Source organism: Lagopus leucura, unplaced genomic scaffold, assembly GCF_019238085.1.
Source record: "Lagopus leucura isolate 7727_CA_CO unplaced genomic scaffold, USGS_WTPT01 Super-Scaffold_100016, whole genome shotgun sequence".
In the NCBI taxonomy this organism is placed as follows: Eukaryota; Metazoa; Chordata; class Aves; order Galliformes; family Phasianidae; genus Lagopus; species Lagopus leucura.
This window is the reverse complement of record NW_024962270.1, coordinates 9,696,170-9,717,371: the sequence shown is the minus strand read 5'-3', so window position 1 is coordinate 9,717,371 and position 21,202 is coordinate 9,696,170. Positions and strand designations below refer to the sequence as shown.

The window sequence follows — 21,202 nt, the reverse complement described above, 5'->3', positions numbered from 1 at the left end:
TAGCAGCATTCCCTTTAGCCTCACAGCTCCTGCTCTCTCAAGAAAGCAATTCTGCCCTAAACAAGCTTCAGAAAATCACTTATTTTGACTCTTACCTTCCCAAAACCTTGACAAAAGGATCCCAGCTGTCAGGAGAGGATATTATTTTAACTTAGAGGTACTGTGAACAGTGCAGCTGTGTTTCCTAGCTGTACCTCTGTGCAGGCATCCTCATGGTGTTACTGAGAACACTGCTGCCCAGCCAAGAAGCTGTGGCTACGGGATACCCATGTGCTAGATGGGAGCTGGGTATCACTCTCCATTCCTACATGCATCAACATATCTTAGGAGTTTCTTTGATTTAAACATGCTCTTGTCCCAAGTAGTCAGTGCTAGAGGTTAAAAGCTGCCTTTCCTCTAGCTTTGCAAGGGACTGGCCTCAGGGGTAGAGGATCTGGGGGAAGAAAGCAGTGCAGTAATTAATTCCTAGTCAGCTGGCAGGCCTAACTCATCAATAAGAAAAGATTAAAAACAGGAAAGTGCTATATGCCCCTAAAGAAACCCACCATCTGCACTCACTAGCAAAGAATTATTAATAAGTGAGATAAATAAAAGACTGCAAACTCCCATAACATACTGTTCTCTAGTCCCTCAAAAACCTAGGTTCCCAGGTGAGGAAAAACTGCAGTGCTACAGAATTCTGATGAGCACAATTTCTTATCTTATCTTAACTGGAAGGACACATTGGTCCTTCCAATTTCAAAAATACAGCATTCAAAAATCCAGCTACAGACATCTCTGCTGCTGGGCTTCAGGTTTGCAGCTCAGACACTGTGGTTTGGATCTCCTCTCCAGGTCAAGCCCAAGCACACAGGTACCCCTGCACTGTCAGACACCACCACCTGGAGGGCCTCCCCTCCATCCACAGGGTCTTGGTATTCCCTGAAATTTCCAAACAACAATTTACCTTGTTAGAATGGCCACAAACAAGCTTGAAACAATGCAAAGCATGACAATTTCTGACTTTCCAAATCCTGCTGTCAAGACGTTTTGCTTTATTATTCCAGCCATGGGTAAACGGTTCTGATAAAACATCTGTCTCAAACCAGTCCCTAACACGCGTGGATTAAACTCACCTTTTTTTTTTTTTAGGAACTAGAAGGTTCACTTACACTATTACTGACATCACTATAGACAGAAAAGAAATGGAGGAGCCAGAGCACCAAAAAGGCAGCTTTTCTTGTTAAACTGGCCTCAATTTCTCAATATCCTATTGAACATTATGGAGGTCACACTTCTATGCTGCTAAGAAAATGGAAGAAGTCTCTGAAACCTGTGAGTTCAATAAGGAATGCTGTATGGCCTCAAATACTTTACCAGAGTATTACGAGTTTCAGTTTTATAGGTCCAAACCACTAAACAAATAAAAAGTATTTCTTCCAGATTTTCAAGTCACAGTTTGTGGAAGGCCAGACCACAACAGCTCCTGGGAAGCAGCAAAGCCCTGCCGCCAGCTCTGGTCCCAGACCCATCACCAAACACCCACCAGCTGCCAGGCTGGTGTTCTTCCCATGAGCAGCATTTCTCTCTTTCCTGCATTAACTCTGCACATCTACTCTTCTCTACTTTCCTAAGCAATTCCCTTTCTTGAGGCAACAATCTTACCAAAAAGCAAGAACAGCCCATCAAAAGGCTCTTCACACTTAATGGTACCAAATGACAAACCTTACTGTGACATGTCACACCGTCCCCTTCCCCTTTCCTTGATATTTCCCACAGATCTCTCACACACATGTAGGTGTGCATCTCCCCACGGAGCATGCCCTGAATGGATCGACATGGCTCATCCCTCCATGATTCCCCCTCTTTCTGCTCACACAGACATGCTGTTGTTTCACTGACAGATTTAAGCCCTGTAGCACACACTGAAGTATCAGAGCAGCAGCAGCACAAGGTTACACCACACTGATTCACCAGGAGGTGCAATGGGCAAATCTCTTGGGCTTGACACAGCTCGGTCCTTGGCCTTGACAACAGCATTTTCCAACAGGGATGTGAATTATGGCACTGTGCTGGCGATGTAGGTTCTGTCGGGTAGATGAAGTAGCAGCATTATTTGGGGTCAAACAGCAGCACTTTCCAGACACCAGCACCAGGACTGGATTTACACTCTTCATCTATTGTATATTAAGGGCTGTAAAATTTCCTCTCTTTTCTTTCCCTGCTGTCCTTCCCTTACAGATTAATTTTATTAACAATTCTTTTTACTGTTGCTATAAAATCACATTCCACATTTGGGTCCCTTTTAAGAGGGCAAATTTCAACATTGATCTTATTACCTCAGGGCAGCTCTCCAAGCACACTGAGCTCCCTTACAGCATCTTGCTGGGCACGTTGCCTCTCTTTGTCCCCCCAAAGGCAGACGAGCCAAAAACAGAACCAGCCAAGTCATGAAGCATCACAGCTGCTTCCTATAAGGTGCATGTATTGCATATTAGTACTCCTAAAATGTATTCAAGGATGTTGAGGACCCAGAGCTTCCAGGTCCCACAGGTTAGCTCATATCAGCCATGGACAGAACTAACCACATGCTGGCTTCTTTTTTTCACAATTTACACTTCACTTTTCCCACTCACGTTTCCACCAATAAAAATCAATGTCTTATTTTGCTCTGAATGGCAGTGCTACAGTTCAGCGAATTAACAAAATCCCTCACTGGCTCTGTATGTTCATTTCTCCCTCTCCTTTCTATGAAAGAAAACATCAAATCCTCAGACCTTTGATTTGTACCTCTCAGAAGCAGTCAGACAGTTTAGGAGCAGTTTCTCCCACTAACCAGGCAGCTCTATACACGACCCTGATCTCATTTCATTTCCTATTCCATCATAGCTGCGAACCAAACTGCCAGGCTGACTCCCAGCACAGCCTAGATTTCAAGCAGCAAGGCCAAATCTCTGCTGCCTAGGATTGAAACTGCTAAGAGTGCTATCAGATCCCCTGGGCCTGATCTTTATCAGTGCCGAGCCACAACAGCGCGCTGAGGCTCAGCCTAGGCAGCGAGCCCTGAGCTCACCCGGTGCTACCGAGAGCCCAGCTAAGGGGCTTAGGAGGTATGAGCCACTGCAGCATCACACACTGCATTCATTCGAGATAAACGTGGTTGCACAGGCCAGCTGTGAGCCCCAGCGCTGCTAACTGTGCACTACTCTGTAACTACTTATTTCTCCACCGACAGTAAAGGCATCGTGTCTTCTTGCTTTCTTTGATCATCTGCTCTATTCTATTCCTCTCCTTCGTGCTTGCTAGCAGGCTGCACACAGCTGTATGTCTCTAACAGGACATATTAACGACTTTGATAGAGCCTCTGAAGGCTGCCAAGGCCAAGAGGATGGTTTACAGCACACAAAAGAGACTGCGCGGGTGGCATGGGGCTGTGTGGCACAGCCCTGGTCTGCAGGCAGCCCTGCCAAGGAACAGGAGCCAGCAGCAGTCATAACACCACTGCCTCCACCCCATGCCATAGCTCTGCCTGAGAAGTCCATCCCCTAGAGATAATTTTCTATGAATAAAATGCTTTTTTTTATGCTTTCCCAGTGCTCTGCATGGCTAAGGTGGTGCACATTTTCTCCAAACTGCATGTGCACACTGCTGAATGCTTAGCATCTTACCCTCTTCTCTCTGAATTTTTCCTACCTTGCCTCAGCCAATCATGCAGGGAGAAATTTTAGTCTGAGCCTCATTAGTATAGGGTATAAAAATAGAAGTACATTATCTCCTGTATTTCTCTCCATTGATTCATCAGCTGCATAAAGGTACAATAATTAAATGTTTGTCGAGTGAAAAAAAGCCACGCACAGGAGAAACCGCTTTTGTTCTTTTCTTGAACCCGAGCAGAAATTGAGGGGTTCCTGTGATACACAGCCTGTGCCTTCCCCCACTCTGCATGGCTATAAAAATGCCTGATGATGATACCTCCCTCTTTCCCTCCTCCTCAGATCAAAAATAAACACACGATGGAGACTTTAGGAGAAGCTGGCAAAATGTCTCTGCTGCAAAGCACATACACTCAGCAAATCCCCTTCAAAACCTTTCCCCAGATCTCCCTAAATCCCGCCTGGCAGTGCTGCCAGCACCTCCAAAACTCTGCCAGAGTCAGGAGAGCCAGCTGAGCCGGCACGCGTCTGCACAGACCAAGGTCAGCATGGGAGATGCTCACAAAACATTAGTGAGTTGACTTGATCCTTCATCAAAATACTTTTTGCTTTTCCTTCCTAACACTTCACTGCCCACGACATGGCAGGCTGAGCCGATGTGACAAACTGTCGAAACACATCTTTTTTTAAAAGAAAAAATTAAACCTAGACTTTAAAGGTAAAACTGGCCCTACTGAGTCTCTCTATATCACACGTGACACTCCTGCTGGAAAAACCATGGGCTCCGAGAGCAGCTTGCTGGGAAAAGGCTCTCGAACTGGTTAGAGCTGTAGTCCGCAGCAGTAGGATTTGGCTGGGCTTGGCTTTGCATCCTTTTAGCTCACATTAACTAAAGAAGTAACTGCAGAAGTACCAAAGAACCCGGCCGTTTTGCAACGCCCAGACGAAAGCCTGTGGTAAAATGCCATTGATTCCAGGAAGTAATGAGCAAACCATACCTCAATCGTTCTGCTGCACTGCCAACAATATCTGCTGTCAAAGAAAAAGGACCCCAACCCCCACCATTCCTAAATCTCTGCATTCATGCCTCGTACTTTATTACTGCTGTTGTATTAGTAATGACCTATTTACCACCAGGCGACTGAGGGTGTCAAATCCAAAGTGCCTTTGTGCTCCCCGGAGGAGTGTGAGATTGCTATTGATGAGTTTAGTGGCTTGATGTAACGGAAATGAGTTTAATGCTACTGGCGCTGCTTTCGGATAAAGGCCGGGTTTTTTTACAGAGTCTTCATAGCAACAATAAAATACCACCGGTCTGAGTCAGAGCAGGCAGGCAGCTCCCTGTTAACCTGTAAGCAGCACAGGTCTCTGTACACGCAACAACCACAGACGTGAGAAACTACGTAAGATGATGTGTCCAAACTCCAAGGCAGTAATGCATCTAACATTTGGCTCTCTGAAGCTGCACAGATTCCTGCACACAGAAAGGCTCTCCCATGCACTGCTCTGTGTGCGCCATCACATACCCACACAACCAGGATATTCTGTGCAGAAGCGTGCATACGACTGCTGATGTGTGGGGCTGTAAATCTAAGTCTTGTTGCACATTAGGTGCATTTGGGAGCATGCAACAGCCAACAACTACTCTGTATTATCTGTTTTTGACTACATCAGGTGGTAAAAAAAATAGGCTTCTCTTAAAACTGAACAGGTAATGAGTCCACTTTACAAATGCCTTGGCAGTAGGCAAACGTCCAGCTGTATTCATTAATGCAAACTCCCAAGAGATCACATCTTTATCTTCTTCTCCAGAAACTGGTTGCACGCTTACTTCAAAATCATTATCCAGAGAGTGGATAGGTTTAAGCTATTGATTCCTGATTTCAATATCTGATATCTAAGATGAAAACCTAAAATCTGCGACAGCAGGAAGAATCTTGGCGACCTTCTAGCAGACAGGAAAGCTCAAAAGCTAAACCTTAGTCAGCCAAGAATCTAGTTCATGGTTCCCAAGGTCCTGGGCTCATTTCCAAGCTCCCAGAATCCCTTCCCAGCATTCTCCCCTCAATAATCCATCAGGATTAGCAAGAATCCTGGGGTTTCAGCTCACAGTTTAAAATGTTACTATATGTTAAAGTGTTACTGTATGTAAAGAAAACAGGGGGGGAAGTCTGTCCAGTATCTGTGGCAGGGAGAGTTTATAAACCAGTAGTACCGCATGGGACAGAAATATCAAAGAATTAGGGTGGCTATATTATATATATATATATATATATAAAAATTATATATTGTGTGTGGGTGGGTGGGTGGTTGAAGAACCTGATGAATACAGGAGCCTTTTTTAAAACAAGAATCTGAGGCTGTTGGACTCAGATAAGCCTCCATTGCCCTGCCTCTCCAACACAGGTCAGCCAACCAAACACAGCTTGTGCTTTCTAAGGTCATCCATAAATCCAGGAGACTTCTGACTACACTGAAGAGATCAGGAAGGTTTGGAACAGGCTGTTGAGCTGCCAAGAGAAATCCTTTTCTTACAGCCAAATCAACCTCTATGAATCTTCCACAAGCAGTAATCAAAACACCGACTTCAGCCTATGAAATGTCTCACTTATTTCTTGCCTTAGGTCTGGTGCCAAAACCAAGACCTATTCACGGTATTATCTCTTAGCACCTATATCCCACATTGGCTGAACCACCAAAGCAAAGCTTGGATTCTTCCTTAACCAGTCATTTTGGGTTCACTCAGCACTAGTGGAAGCAGGACCCCATAGTCAGCAACGGATGGGACTGAGAGGCACATGCAAGCCTCCAGTGTTCAGCTTTCTAGCACTAACTGGCAAATCCTACCGTCTGCTGGAGCTTGAATCCACTCCAGGTAATAATAATAAAACACTCCCTTCATCTCTGCTCCAGTGTTACCAACGGCCCATTTCCAGAGCCTTCTCCTCGTGAATCCATCTGTCTTTGGGAGCTCTGCTGCTCCTCTCTGTAGTTATCATTAGAATAAACTTCATTCTGTGCAAATCCTGCTGGTGCTGCCCATTCATTAAGCATGGCTGCCCAGAGCTGCCGGTATGCAATTCAGGGGGCTGTATGGTCAGAAAACCATATTTGAATCATCTGTTCTGCTTCAGGCCAACAGAAGATAGTCCCCTTGAGTACCTGTTCTCAGTATTTTCTCCAGCCTAATCACCGCTGTCCCACGTGAAACACATCAGTTATTTTCCAGAAATGCAAACCCATGCCCTAATGGGTTCTGTTTTCTGCACATCCTAAATTCCCATTTCCAGTCCCAGCATTCACTTTATAACACCACTCCTCTGTAATCAGTTTTACCCCCTGCATCATATCCTTCTCCCTCTTTTATCTGCATTTTCTTTATTTGCAAAAGCCTACACATACTCTCTTGCCTCGCCTCCTCCTCAGCTTGTGGGTGCTTTCTCTGTGCTGCCATCTCTCCAGATTTGCAGTGAAGGTACTGCAAACCTTCTCCCCATTTCACTCCATTGCTCTGAGAGAGTACTTAAAACACAAATGCATTTATTACCCAGTCAGAAAGAAACAAGGGCTAGACACTGCATCCATTACTAATATGAAAACTCTCACAGGCTGAACCATACTGGGCTGTCCCATAAGGGAAATTTCCTCCATGCCTGAGTGGGGAGGTCAGCACAATTCCTGGCAAGTAACATCATGAAGCACCATAAGCCCCCAGATGGGGCAGAATGGGAACAGACACATTTCTGGTAAGGCCAGTCCTGGAGAGATGAGGCAAGGGGAACACGCTTGGAGTGAGGTCAGAGGAAATATCACGTATCTGGAGTCAACTGCTTGTGTTTTGTGTCATCCTCCTGGGAAATCTAACATCTGGCTGTCATATCTACTCTCAAGACAGCAATAGAGGCAGGATAGACTGCAGTGCAAGGGACGTTCTGGGAGCGGTGGACACTCAGAGGTTGGCAATTTGTACAAGGCAGAACCAAAAGGGGAGTTTGGGAAGGAAGGCAGCAGCTTCTGCTAGTCCATGAGAAACAGGGTGCCCAGGCTGCTTGAGGGGAGCGGGATGCTCAACCCGCACAGATGAGCTCTGCCCCAACACATCGCTGCCTTGACGTCTGCTCAGCCACTGCCAAGAACTGGATTCCCTGTCGATCACCAAGGGCAGTCTGAACACTCAAAATGGATGAGGAACAAGGTAAAACCTCCTTAGGAATGCCATCATGCACAAGAGAAATGTCAGGTGCACTGCACTGGCCTTTCAGGAGACTGCTGGGAATGACACTGCTGACATCTATTAAATCCACAACTTAATAATGCCAAGACAAACGCACCACATCCTGCCAGACACCGGAAGCCTCTAACACTTCTACCAATATCTTAAGTAGGTTGAGAATATATATGGTGGACAATAACTACTAGCTGTTTGTGCAGCCATAATAACTCCACTACATGACATGCCCCAGCGTATTTCAAAGTGGCAATCACAACGAACAGCACTCAATGCCCCAGCTCTATCACTCACTCACACAGATGATTTCCCAGGCAACAGGAGCCCAGCCTGGCAGTCGCAGCATAGTGCTCCCCCATGTGGGATTACCCCATGCAAAGCTGTGGGCTTCCACCTTCTGAAGACACTGTGCTCATCAGTACAGCCCCCTCACGACGTTCCTTGAGACAAAACAAGAGGAAAAACTCACGGTAGAAAGCCTCAGGACACTGCACTTTCTAGCCCACCTGCAACAAGGAGAAGCCTTTCCGAGCCCACTTCAAGAAGGGATTCAAATCATCTGCAAGGAAGCTGAACATACCGATCCAGAAACCGTAAACATCTGGAAGGACGTCTTCCTCTACGATTCTGAATTGATTTCTTGCCTCAAATAGATTTCTAGATGGATTGCAATTAAATGAGTTATAAAATGCTGTAAAAACATTATTTGTTTCCATTACAGATTTTATTTCTGCATCTCTCCTTTCTATCTTTTCACAATTCATCAGCCACTCTCTGGATTTTAGCCATCTTTTTCCAAACTGCCCCGTATCCATTTTTACGTTTTACTACTAAAAGGATGGTGCCTCATAGCATTCCCCTGTGAGTAGCTGGCCAGGGGTGCAAATACCCACTGTGGGCACTGACTACAGCCACAGAGAAAACCCACAAACATCTAAGCATTGAGGCAAGTGCTTTGTGAGCTGCCCAGACTCTCAGGATGCCGTAGTCGTGTGCCTCCAGGACACAAATCTCCATGTACTGTCCTGATTCCTGCTAATAAATCATAGAAGAGGAGGAAAACCATGAGGATGGACAACATGAGAACAACTCTGTTCTTCTCAAGAGCTTGTAAGTGAATCCAGTTGCCACTGAAAAGGACAGGGCTGCTGTTATCCCACTCCAGCCACTTGTTGGCCATCGCTGCCTAGGGATGGGCATACAAATAAGATGACAATTCAAGGGATTTCCAGCTAGGGCAGCAGTAAAAGTGCCAGTTACCAGGTACAGCTCTCAAAAAGCATTGGATTGGGATTCACTTTTACAGATGCACATGGCCCTTACCAGTCCCTTTGCACTTATTCTACACAACCTCAAGCCTATATCACTCCAGTGGATAATACAGAAAACTGCTGGTGGTCCCAAGGCTTTGATCTTCAGCTGACTTCTGAGGGTTTTCAGCCACCTATTTTCATTTACTAAATAAAAGTACTCAAGTATTTGTTTAGCACAAAGCCTTCTAAGTAACTCGACTTCAGAAATCATTCTGAAGATTCTAGTATGAAGAATGCCAAGTATTACTACTTGAATTTCAACATCAGCTGGAAAAAAAAAAAAAAAAACCATGAAGGTAAAACTGTCTGCAGTGGAAACAGGAAGGAAAAAAAAGAGGAGCAAAAAAAAATTTAAAGGAAAGCCAAAACCACTGCTAGAGGCAGTGAGGTGTTTTCAGCTGTGGGTGAACTGTTCCAAGGACCGAGTGGAAGTCTTTCATGACCATCTGAGAATAACCACTACAGACATCTCCTGCCAGGTTTGACAAAACAGGAGGGAACATGCCCCAGGGAACATCCTTCCTTTTGGGGAGAGGGTGGTCAGACACAGGCGCTCTAGAAGGAAAGATTCGGGAAGAAAGCCATGAGCCTGTGTCACTCAGGCAGAGAGAAGGTCTGCCTGCAGCAGACAGCACTGGCAGGGTCCAGAGCAGGGCTGGACAGCCTTGGGTGGCTTTTGTGCCATTTATTCGTGCTGGGAGCCTTTCCTGTACCTTATTACTGGCTCTGAGGAGAGGGTTGTTGGTTACTGTGTATGGTTCTGCCCTGGAGTTCATGCCACAAAAGGCTGGGAAGCTACAACTGCAAAGCCACTGTTCTTACTTTGGTATTTCTTCTCAATGCAGCTTAATTTCCTCACTGTACAGAAATACAGAGAAACAGAAAAGCTTAATTTGGATCAGTTAGAAACAAGGAGGAATTGTGTTACTAATGAGTAATGATTGGAGGCTTTAAAGAGGTATCAAGACCTTATCTAACTGAATGCTGGTCAAAACAGTGGAAATAATAAGAATGCAGCCCAATGCTGCGTATGCAAAATGTCCAAGCCCAAATTAATCTTTGGTGGAACTCTCTGGCAGCTGCTCCAGCCTTTCGTTGGGCATTGCTGTTAAGATCTCAGGTGGAATTCGTGAGGTTGCTTTTAAATACCGATAAGCAAAGGAAGGAGCACAGCCTGGGCAGGACCCTGGGCTGCAGAGGCTGCGGAGGAGCCCACCTCTTTTTGTCTCTTTTGGCAAAGAGCAGAGCAGGCTGACCTAGCAGTATTTTTCGGCAATCCTCGCTCTGCTATAATCACATCTACCTTGGAACACAGTGCTTTCCATCCTTGGCTGTCAAATCATTTAACACGAAAGGGCAATTTCCTTCCACACATTTTACAGAGGGAAAAACAAAGAATAAAACGCAGAGCCCTAATGGAGGGGAACTGATGAGCGCATCACCTCTGCTGAGCTCCTAAGAATCTCCTGGTTAGAGCGGAGGCTTTTGTGGTTTTTAAAAATAAAAGAGATTCAAATTATCATGTCTCAGTGCACCAGAAACCCCCAAGCTAATAGGGGTGAAGACAGAGGGCTCTGGATAAACAGGTTATTTCATCATCATCAATTACTGTGTCTCTCACAATTTTCTCTGCAGCCTGTCTCAGACACTATCTGAGGCACGGAGCTTCCAGCACTCCAGGTTTTTGCCAGCGTGGCAACTTACTGCCTCCTTGGGAAGGCTTTGCTATTTTAAAACCACAACAGAGTGTTCCCTTGGCTTGAAAGGCGACCACCAGCTTAGCCAGAGCGGAACTGTTGTAGCACCCTGGGAGATGAAAGCAGTTCAAAACCTTTGGTTTTATTGGACTAATTAAAAATAACCAAACAAGTTCTTCCCTTACTTCCTTTAACTCTGCCACTGCCTACTCCCTCCTAGGCTTTTGAACTGTCTTCAGAAATGCAAGAATTTGACCGGGCAGCCTGGAATAAAGCCCTGCATGAGAGATGGAGGAACAGCAGTACAGCACTGCCAGTGGGCAAGAGCACCCGAAGCCCTGCTCCTCCCAGGGCACCCAGCCAGCACAGGGTGCAGGACTGAAGCCCCCCATGGTCACTGCCCTCTGACTCAAGCTGGATCCACATCACTTGCTTTTTGTTTGTGCCACCTCTTTACATCACAGCATACTACAACTGATGGGGCTCCTACAGCTGCAGGAGCCACTGCCGTGGGGCTCATCCATCTCCAGATTCCAGCCAGCATGCTTCGTGCAGCATCAGGACGGAGCTTACAGGGAGCTGCAAGAGCGGGAGACGGACACTAAAAGTGGATGTTGACTTCATCCCGTCGGTGTAGGCAGTGGAGGTGGGTGGCCACGAGCAGAGGGGATGCGGAGGGGGCAGTGTTTATTTCCAGCTGCACTCTTGTGCAGTTTCTCTCAGCGCTGGGATTTTTGAGAAAACAGCGGGAGGTGGGAAGCAGGGGGAATCGGAAGGGAAAACCAGAGAGTCCTTGCAGAAAAACAGGCTAAGGAAGAGAAGTCATCCGCAATCCAGAGCTGAGATTCTGCTCATTGCTTCTTGTTTTAAAAATACAACCAAAGCCAAGATGCTGGAACTCCATTTCTGAATCGGACATAGCTGCATCCGATGGAAATAAGGCCACCTGACAGAGGCACACCGTGATGTGGGCTAACAAAATGATGCTAAGAAGTGCTGCTTGCAGCAAGCCTGCCTTCTAATAATTGCAAGGTTTTCTTCACTCCCAGAGATTATGTAAGATGTTCCTGCCTGCTGCTGACTCATATTTTTCAAAATATATCTGGGAAGGAAAACATATGCACATGTGTTTTAATATATTTGTTTCCCTGCATATGTAGAGATAAATATACACAAATATTCACAAACGCATGCAGAAGCCTGCACATGTGTGCTTATTGCTGCATGTGCCGTGTGTGCGTGAGGATGAGAGGGGACAGCCTGGCATCCATGCTGACAACACGTGCTGGAGATGGATTGAACCAGCACCATTTTCTGGGGCAAAACACAGCAACCGTTTAACATGGGGAGCGTGGGAGGAGAACCAGAAACCAGGAAGCTATGGGGGAAGGGTTGGGGGGGATGGCAAAATAAGAAGCACTCGGAACGCATTGCCTGCTACAGCCTTCCACCAAATCTGGGCTCAGGGGGCTGGATACTGAGCTTAACATCAAGTGGGGCCACTGTGCCAATCTGCAAGTGGCAGCAGGTTGAGAACATCATGTCATCTCAGAGGGATGGCATCAGTACCTGAGCACAGTGCAGAGAGCAAGCCAGCAGCTCCTGCAGTGTGTAGGAGGAGGGTCCCGGTCCTGTTGGCACATGCAGACACTCAGCTCTCCCCCAGGCATAAGGGGCCACTCTCCCCTGGCCAAGGGCTCTCAAGGCAGTGGTTAGTCCTCCACGGGTCTGGGGCCAGCCTGCAGCTCTGTGAGACTCCATTTCTCTTCCCTGCACCTCTGTGTGCTGTCAGTTCTTTAGGAGAAACTTGTGCAAAACCGCTGGCATCCTGGAGATGGGATCGATCTGCTGCTGGACATCAGATGAAAGATCCATCTACCCTGGGCCCGAGGAGACTGAAAATCCATCCAGGTGTCAGCTGCTGCCCACAAAGCCACGCAGACAGTCTCTGTGGATGGCAGCCAGCTCTCTGCCCTGCTCTCCTGGGATGGAGGAGTGGGTGGAGGCACTGAGCGGACACAACACATCTCCTCATCCTGCCCTGTATACAGGCACCATCAGCATTCCCTGCTTTAAGCATCCAGCTTTGTGTGCGCTATACTACAGTAAGAGAATTCTCGTTTAGCACCCCCATGTACATCACAGCCAGCTGTCATTTGAAGGGCACTCATTCCTATTTTAAAATACTTTATCTGGATTCAAAACCTGTTCTATAATTGTTGCTTTTTAACATAATTCTTAGAGAACTTCACAGAACGCCAAACGTGCTGCACGCCTTAAAGTCTTTGCAATAAACCTTAAAAACAAACATTAAAGATTGATTGTACTTTTCCAAGTTTACAATAAAACTGACTGAAGCTCAACTAGATAAGGAAAGAGAGTTGTATAAAATTAATCAGCACCTTATCAAGCTGAGGAGAAAGAATCTGAGATAGCAAGTCTTTACCAAACTTGGTATCAGAACAGAAACTTCAATGTAAAGCCTATTAAGAAAATCTTGTCAGATATATTAAATATAATACAGGAGAATGAAAGCATCAAAAACAGCAAGGGAAATATGAAATTCTTTGGGGAAAAAAAAAAAAACTGTCTTGTGATAACACTAACAAGATCTTGTTGTTTTTTTCCAAATGAGACAAATTTTCTTTAAAAACTTTTCTACAGATATGCCCAGCAAATCAGCCCACTGCTTATCAGGGTGAAAGATTGGTCTTTAGGGTATTTCTCTACATTCGTATTTATCTCTGTGCAGCTGAGGCCACCCTGTATTTTTTCAATTCCAAGAAGCATTCCCCCCACACAAATAGGATTTCTGCTGTGCTCAGAGCCCTCGGAGCCAGCTGGTTGCTCCCCAGCATCTCTGCACCCAGAGCTGCCATCACTCACTCAGCCACTGATCTCACCAGCATCAGCTCCAGCCTCCAGAAGTGGTGACAGAAGAAACTGATCCATTTAGAAACAGACACTCTCAGGCAACTACCTTTGTGTTGAAAGGGGACTGATACAAAAAAAACCACCAATAAGCAATAGTAAGAGAATTTGACTTGGATATTGCTGAGGTACTGCTGAGGGTGAGGCAGCTCTTTGGGGCACTTTTTGAGCACTCCAGTACATCCCTGCCCGTGTCCCAGATTCCAAACCTATTGACAGTTACTGTCATCCTGGAACAGGCAGGACATGCCCCACAAACATGACCGTGGGAAGCAGCAGGAGAGCAGAATGCTGCTTTCCCCACACACAGCCCTGCAGCCTGTGACATGGCAGCATTGCACTGCAGTAGCCAAGCTCGAGAGGGAAGGCTGCTGGAGCACTCAGTCTGTGTAGGGCAGGGACAGAACCTAACAACACAGTCATCTAGATATTAACTCTGCCTGTTATCCCACCAACCAAAATAGTAAGGGCTGGGATGCCTTACCCCACGCTGCGGCAAATGGGGCAATGCCACTTGCTGAGCCCACATTACAGCTGTGGTCATGGTGCCATCCCCCCTGGGCTACAACTGCCACCCTGCAAGTCCTGCTCCCGTCCTAGAGGACAGCAGTGGAGCTGCAGAAAGAGTTAATCACTCAGAGAATTAGAGAAGATTGTAGAGAAAAGCAGCTTGCAGCATACCCCCTGCTTTACTTAGCCAGAAATGCTGCCTAAAATAGCAACGCAATCCTTGCCAGCAGTCTATACGTTATGTTACATGTGGTTCAGCTGATGCAAAAGAAGGGGCAGGCACTAACTCGTGGGCCCTTCCATAGGGGCACTGGCAGGTGCTTCTGTTCCTGGCACCCACTGTGCCCACAGCCCTGGAAACGATGCTCCACTGGAGCAAGCCACTCCTGCACAGCCCTCAGGTCAGGCCTGTCCCTGGGGCATTATCAGGTGGCAGCAACCAGGAGCCATGGCCACCTGCCCGTGCCACCGAGGATGAAGAAGCAGCAGCAGACATGTAGCTGCCACGGCTCCTGGCTCTGGTAGCAGCCCTGCCTCAGTTTACCTCTCTCCACCATGGGAATGGCGGCAGCTCCCTAAGAGTAGCACAGCCCTACAAAACCTTCCGTAGAACAACCCAGCCTCACTGCGAGCATGTTCCTTCCTCACAGCCCTGCTGTGAGCCCCAGGCCTGCCCAGTGTCCCATGCAGCACAGCACAGCACAGCACAGCACGGCGCTTCTTGCCCTCAGCCCAGGTATGCCCTATGCACACTGTCAGTGTGGTGCTTCCCACAACACAAGACCAACACTCCACAAAAATTGCCTTTGGTTGAAAATCAGCAGCCAAGGCTGCAGGGCGCTTTGCTGCTGAGGACGATGGCACACTCAGAGGCAGCCCGGATCCTTCAGATGAAGGCTTGCTTCCAACCAGGGTCACAAGACATTCAACCATCACCAATTAGAAAAGAAATAAATCACGGTTCCTCCAGCAGCTCTTCCTCCAGGAGCCCCTATTTTTAGGCAGAATTATAAATCACTCCGGCTTGCCACCTCTCTCCACTCAAACACACAGAGTCCCACTGCCCTGCCACCGCCCCAGCGACGCTGTGCTGCGCAGGGACAGCAAGGAGAAGGGACACAAGGGGTGTGCTCAGTCCTGACTCTGCGCAGGCACGGTGCTGTGTTCCTTTGGGAAAGGGGATCACAAGGAAGTGCAGGAACACGCCTAAGGCTGCGCAGTGAACTAATGGCACAACAGGAGTCCTGACAGCAGCTCCCGTGCCGCTGCTGCAACCACCTAACAGACCCGTCCTCTTCATTACCAATAATGCAGTACATAAGCGCCGTTATTACATGATCATTAGGCAGTTTTCCTCACGCTTCCCAACATGTGCTCATTGAAAATTCTTCAGTTAAAACTGCAATCAGTGCTCTCGGTCGCAACAGCGGCGGTAGCACTCCAGTAGGGGTACGCACCGAGCACAGCTGTCACAGCCCCTTCAGGAAGGCACACATGGTAAGAGCAGAGCCGCCCCACAACAGATGCACGGAACCCCGCAGCATACACAGCACAGCAGGACATGGACATGCAGCAGGCACTGCACACAGAGCACCACGGCTCCCACCACCACCAGCAGCACAGACGGAGACCGGCAACAACACCAAATGAAATGGACAGCGCACAAAAAGGGGGCTAGGCACAAACCAGAGCAAGCCAAACAAAACTTACATGGATTTTTGGCAATTTTCCTTCAGACATTATACACAGCGGTTGGGCTGTGTACTGAATACCTGATCCAAAAAGAAATATAACCACATTATGCAAACAGACAGGGGCAGGAACCAGGTGAACATGCAGCGCTAACGACATTCACCTACAGGACCAGCAAGCACCTCCGCATCCCCACTGCAGGGCTCCACCGGGGCCAATCCTCACTCACTACGGAGCGTAAGCAAGTGCCGTGCCGCTGCCATGGCGGGGGTCCAAATGGCAGGGCAGGGACGGGCCATCGCGTCAGAGCCCTCCGAGCTGTCCCGTCCCCCTCTAACTTGTCATGTGAGGTTTAATACAGAGCTGGGAAATAGCCAGGGAGGGAGGGGGGAGCCTTTAAAAAATGAATGGAAGCTCTCTCGGAGCATTAACATCACAGTGATTGTGGGGCCAGCACAAACCATCCCAACACGAAGCATCCCAACACGGATGCTTTGTTCTGAAGCATCCAAAGAAGGAGAAATGCTCCCTTCCCAGTGCTGAGAAGGGTGCCTGAATCCTGACGGCAACGGATTGCCGCACTTTTATGGACTGTGGGAAGCAGGGTTGCTATGATACAGTCAGAGGCATTTTCATGAATCCTGTGGCAAATAACATTGAATCCTGCTTAAGCAGACAAACAGCAAGTCAGCTCTCCCCCGTAACCCTGCCTCGGAAACAACAGGAGCAATTGCTGAAAGAGATTTTATGTGTTATAATTATCCTATCTGCACATAAATGCACCATTTTCTTTGGGGCTGTGTTTTCAAGAGGGTCAGCATGTTGATTTCTTTACAGGGATGACCACTCTTCCCTCAGCTCTGGGCTCGAGCATTCCCACGAACAGGAGGAGCCCAATGCTGACAAATGGGGCTGAGCTATATGGCCAGGATCGACCCCAGCAGCCCCACTCACAGCCCATGTCCTCCCATAGAACTCAGGGCGGAGGAAGGCAGTCCCCCACCTCCATCTGTTACAGCACGCAGATTGCACTACGCACTGTGCAAAGCATGCTTGCTTATGAGCAGAGGGGTCTGCGAGGAACAAGGAACATGGTCATCCCGCCAAACCAGACTGGCCTGGGTTGAGCTGCTCCTGAGGAGTACGGCAACACAGAGCTGCTCACCTCACTAACTGCTCTGCTGTCGGGGCTGTCTGAGGCTCAGCTGCAGGCTTGGGGAATGCCGAAGTACAGGCACAAAAATACCAAAATGGGGATGGAGGAGGTGGCTGAAGGCCCATTGGAAAAGGTAGAGCCTGAGGAATGCAGGTGGGAAAAAGACCTGACTAAACACAGCAAAAACCCCGGCTCTTGCTCTCTTTCCATGCTCCTTTCCTCTCTTTCTTCCTAGAGCCCAACAGGACGCCCAACACAGCACTGCTAAAACAACACCTGAAGTTTTTTTCTACATTGAACTTTCAAGGTGCTCTGCACAAACCTTACTTTATTTAATCCCACCAACCTTTGGGAGAGCAAAAACGCAGAAAGTATTATTAAATTTACACCAATCCCCTTTAAGCATGTTCCCTTATGGAAAAAATACACAAGTTTGCAGAAACCCCTATCCCGTGCCTGACATCTCTGTCCCTCCCCATGCACCCAAAGCCCCACGGTCCCCCAGCCCCACACGATGTCCCCGCAGGGACCAGGAGGTCCATCACGCTGGCACATATCAGCCACACACGCACACTGCCTGCTCTGCATCGAGGAATGCACCAGCACAGACTGAACACCCCAGCAGGTACCAAGCATTCCTCGTAGAAATCGTATTGAAAGGTAAACCTTGATGCCAAGGCTCTAGCAGCAAGGAAAATCAACATTCAGACACAGTTGCCTCTTATTTTTAACTCGCTGGCTTTTTTTGCATTTCATTTTTTCACCCTTGCTCCCCCTAATTGTTTAAAACTGTTTCACCACAAGGGTTATTTTGGCTGCCAGCTGATTGATCCCCTCTCCTTGGTGATCTTTACTCCTTCATGATATTTCCAAGAGGTTCTGCAACCTATAAAACTAATGGCATCACACAGCTAACAGGAAAATGAAGCTGGTTGGAGCTGTTTAACGACCCAAACCATGCTCAGCATCCAAATGACTTTTCCTAGGGATGCTCGCTCAGTCTTATCCCTGATCCCTCTCCCCCAGGTAGCTCCCAGGGTGAGGACGCAGAGCCAGCAGGCACCGAGCAGGCGGTGCTGTGCCACGGGGTTTGGCATCGCTGGCCATTACCCGGAGCTGCTGCCATCACACTCCTCTGTCAGCTCAGCCAGCCAAATGTTACCACCCTGAGATCAGGGCTTTGTTTTTTTTTCCCCTCTCTTATTTACAGCTAAGGACAGTTTCAGAGCCGCAGACCTACAGCATTTCACTCAATGTCTGACCGTGCCACCAGCCAAAAACAACTCTGCTCCCAACTCAGTCTATCTCCGCATTCAACTCGCAGCACAACTCATGGGAATGGCTGGGAGCCCCCATCTGTAAGCCCCATCCGTGCCTTTATTAATCAATTACTTTTTTTTTTTTTTTTTCTCTGGATCGCTAAAGGACATCAGATAAATAATACAGCTGGAGGTGGCACCAACTGGTTAATTATCAAAGCAAAGTAATTCCAGTGAAGGCTATTGAGAGATCTAAGCATTTGCAAACTGTGATTTCTTAATTTTTGGAGCAAATCTGATTTTTGAAAGGGGAAAATATATTTAAATTAAAACTCCATCAGATTTCTAACAGAACAGTAATGAAATACAGAGGCATATTTCCAAGAAGAGAACGCATTGCCCTTTTCAGCCATCCCCTTCATACCCTCGCTGACTTGGTGCACTGGAACTGGAGCCCACAGCTGCTTGCAGGCTGTAAACATTGCAATTTGGGACCAGACATCTCCCAGCAGACGGACCTCTTGCTGGTGGACACCTATTCACAGCAAGCCTATAATATGCAGCTCCGCACTCCATTTTCAAGAAAATCAATGTAAATAAAGTCACACAAAACAGCCCATCTTGAAATCTCATTATCCTTAAGGTGGGCAAAGATTTTCCCTACGTATATTACCAAAAACCATCAATATAAATACGCAGACATTAAAGAAGGCTAAATAAGATTTCAAGAGAAACCAAAGCCAACCCATTTCCTCCGTGTCTGTTTCTTTAGCAAAGGAAAACAAAGCATGCATCCCTGGATATTTTTGATTTCTCCTTCTCAATCTGCAAGATATAAAGCACACACAGACAGAAGAAGCCCCGCAGGTTACATTCAGTCCCTCTCACATCTCTTAAGAAAGGCACTAGGCTAAATCGGTCTGGACGTAGAATTTGGAGGCTTTTGGATTGAACATTGAGAAATCAAGTCAGATCATCAAGGCAACACAGATAAATAAAGACATTTGGGTTTTTCTCCCTCTTGTGTGGCTGAATGTTATTTTAGCAAAGATTTAATCCTTTAATAGGATTTCTCATCCCCCCCCCCCGCTCCCCCCCCCCAAGCCAAAATGTCCAGAGCTCAATCCAATTGCAGGCAGCACCTCTCACCTGGCAGCTACATGGTTACTCTCACAGACATTCACATTAACTGCTTGCTGGAAATTTCGAACAAAACATCTCGTTATTAACTCGAGTCAGTATTTTAAAGGAAGCACAATAACAGCCCGTGCTGCTTACAGACAGATATTTTCATTCTGCTTCTAACTACATACGTACAGCTCTATCTCTCTAGCACAGAACGACACAGGAATGGATGATCGCTATTATTTATCACATTTAAAACCCAGGCAAAAGCAGCTACACTTACAGGCATACTTAAAGACAAGACATGACAAAAGATTTAGGGAGAGATAATATACCAACGTCATACATATCACAGCGAGGCCATGTTGAAGCTCAACGCGTTCCCCCCTCAGTAAGAATCTCTCTCTCTCTCTCTCTCCTTTCTCTCTCTCTCCCGCTCTTGCTCTCTTGTTGAATTGCTAGTGGTAGTAGTAGCCCCCAACAGCTCAGGAGAAAAAATCCATTTAACGAGTGCCCAGGAAAAACATGAGTATGACATTCACAAGCAACAGCACCACAATCACTGCAAAAACGACCACCGTTTGAACATCCAAGGTCATGGTGCAATGCAGAACACTGTAGTGTTCGAGATGTGGGGCTGGCAGATTTGGAGAAGTCAACCTCTGCTCTGTAAGACTGTCCATACATCCACCATGCTAGAATAAAGGAGAAAACTGTTCCCGGTTTGGTTTGCTCGGAACGGTTTGTGGTCTGCTTTCAGTTTATCCCCCTAGCTGCTGTCTCTAGCTCATTCTGGAGCCCGCTAAGTGAAGCATCATCACAACCAGGGAGCACTAGAGACGCAAAATCCTTCCTTTAGGAAAGCAAGCGAGCGCTGTCTGCAAGCTTCTCTCTCTCTTCCCCCCTCTCTTGCCCGGTCTCTCGCTGGCTGGCTTGCTTTTTAATTCGTCAAGCCAGTGCAGATAAGAAGCCTGTGTGAGTGTGACAGCTCTGCAAGCTGCTGTGGCTGCATCTCGGTGCGAGGCGGACCCTTGCGCATACAAATCAGCGCCGGTGACCAGGCAGCGAAGGGATCCTAGCTGTCAGTCAAACGCAAAAGGAAGCGCTGGCTCCATAAATACGCGCATCTTCCGCCCGCCGAGGCAGCGAGCGCCGTGCCGGCACGTCTGTCTCTCCGCCGTCCGTGCGTCCGCCCGGCGCTTGGGGAAGCAGAGACGCGGTGGGAAGGCAGCGCTGGGCTCCACGAAGGCGGCTCCGGGCTCTCTGCGCAGCGCAGATGCCGTTCCCCACCGTCGCGCTACGCGGGGACACCGCTGCCCGGCTGCAACGCCCGCGCCGTGCTTCAGGGGAAGAGCGGCGCAGAGAGGCAGCGCTGCCGGGAGCACCCGGGTATGGGAGCGGGAGGGGAACGGGGGAGCCAAGCAGCCGCAGTAACAACACGGCAGCCCCTCGGAACGTGGAAATTCACGGGGAGCCTTGGAGGTGGGAATGGAGGGAATCACGTTTTTGAACTCTGGACAATCCTATCATAAACACATTGTTTACCCTCTCCCGTCAGCACCGCGCTGTTTTCTCCACGCTAAACACTGTCACTGCATTCTACAGATAGAGCTTTGTAAAAAGAGAAGCAGAGCGTAGGGGGGGATCTTTATTCCTCCT

The 21,202-nt window shown here is 47.7% G+C and overlaps 1 protein-coding gene across 4 annotated transcripts in view; it reads right to left on the bottom strand.

Moving 5' to 3' along the window:
- Positions 1–21,202, bottom strand: part of ARHGEF9 (Cdc42 guanine nucleotide exchange factor 9) — a 185,349-nt gene that overhangs the window by 80,986 nt on the left and 83,161 nt on the right. Inside the window, exon 1 of one of the 4 annotated variants that reach the window (XM_042876385.1) lies at positions 19,890–20,687. The exons of the other annotated variants lie outside the window; for them this stretch is intronic. The gene's annotated coding sequence lies outside the window, so the exon portion shown is untranslated. Of the gene's footprint in view, positions 1–19,889; positions 20,688–21,202 lie in introns of those variants that run through there. 4 annotated transcript variants of the gene reach the window in all.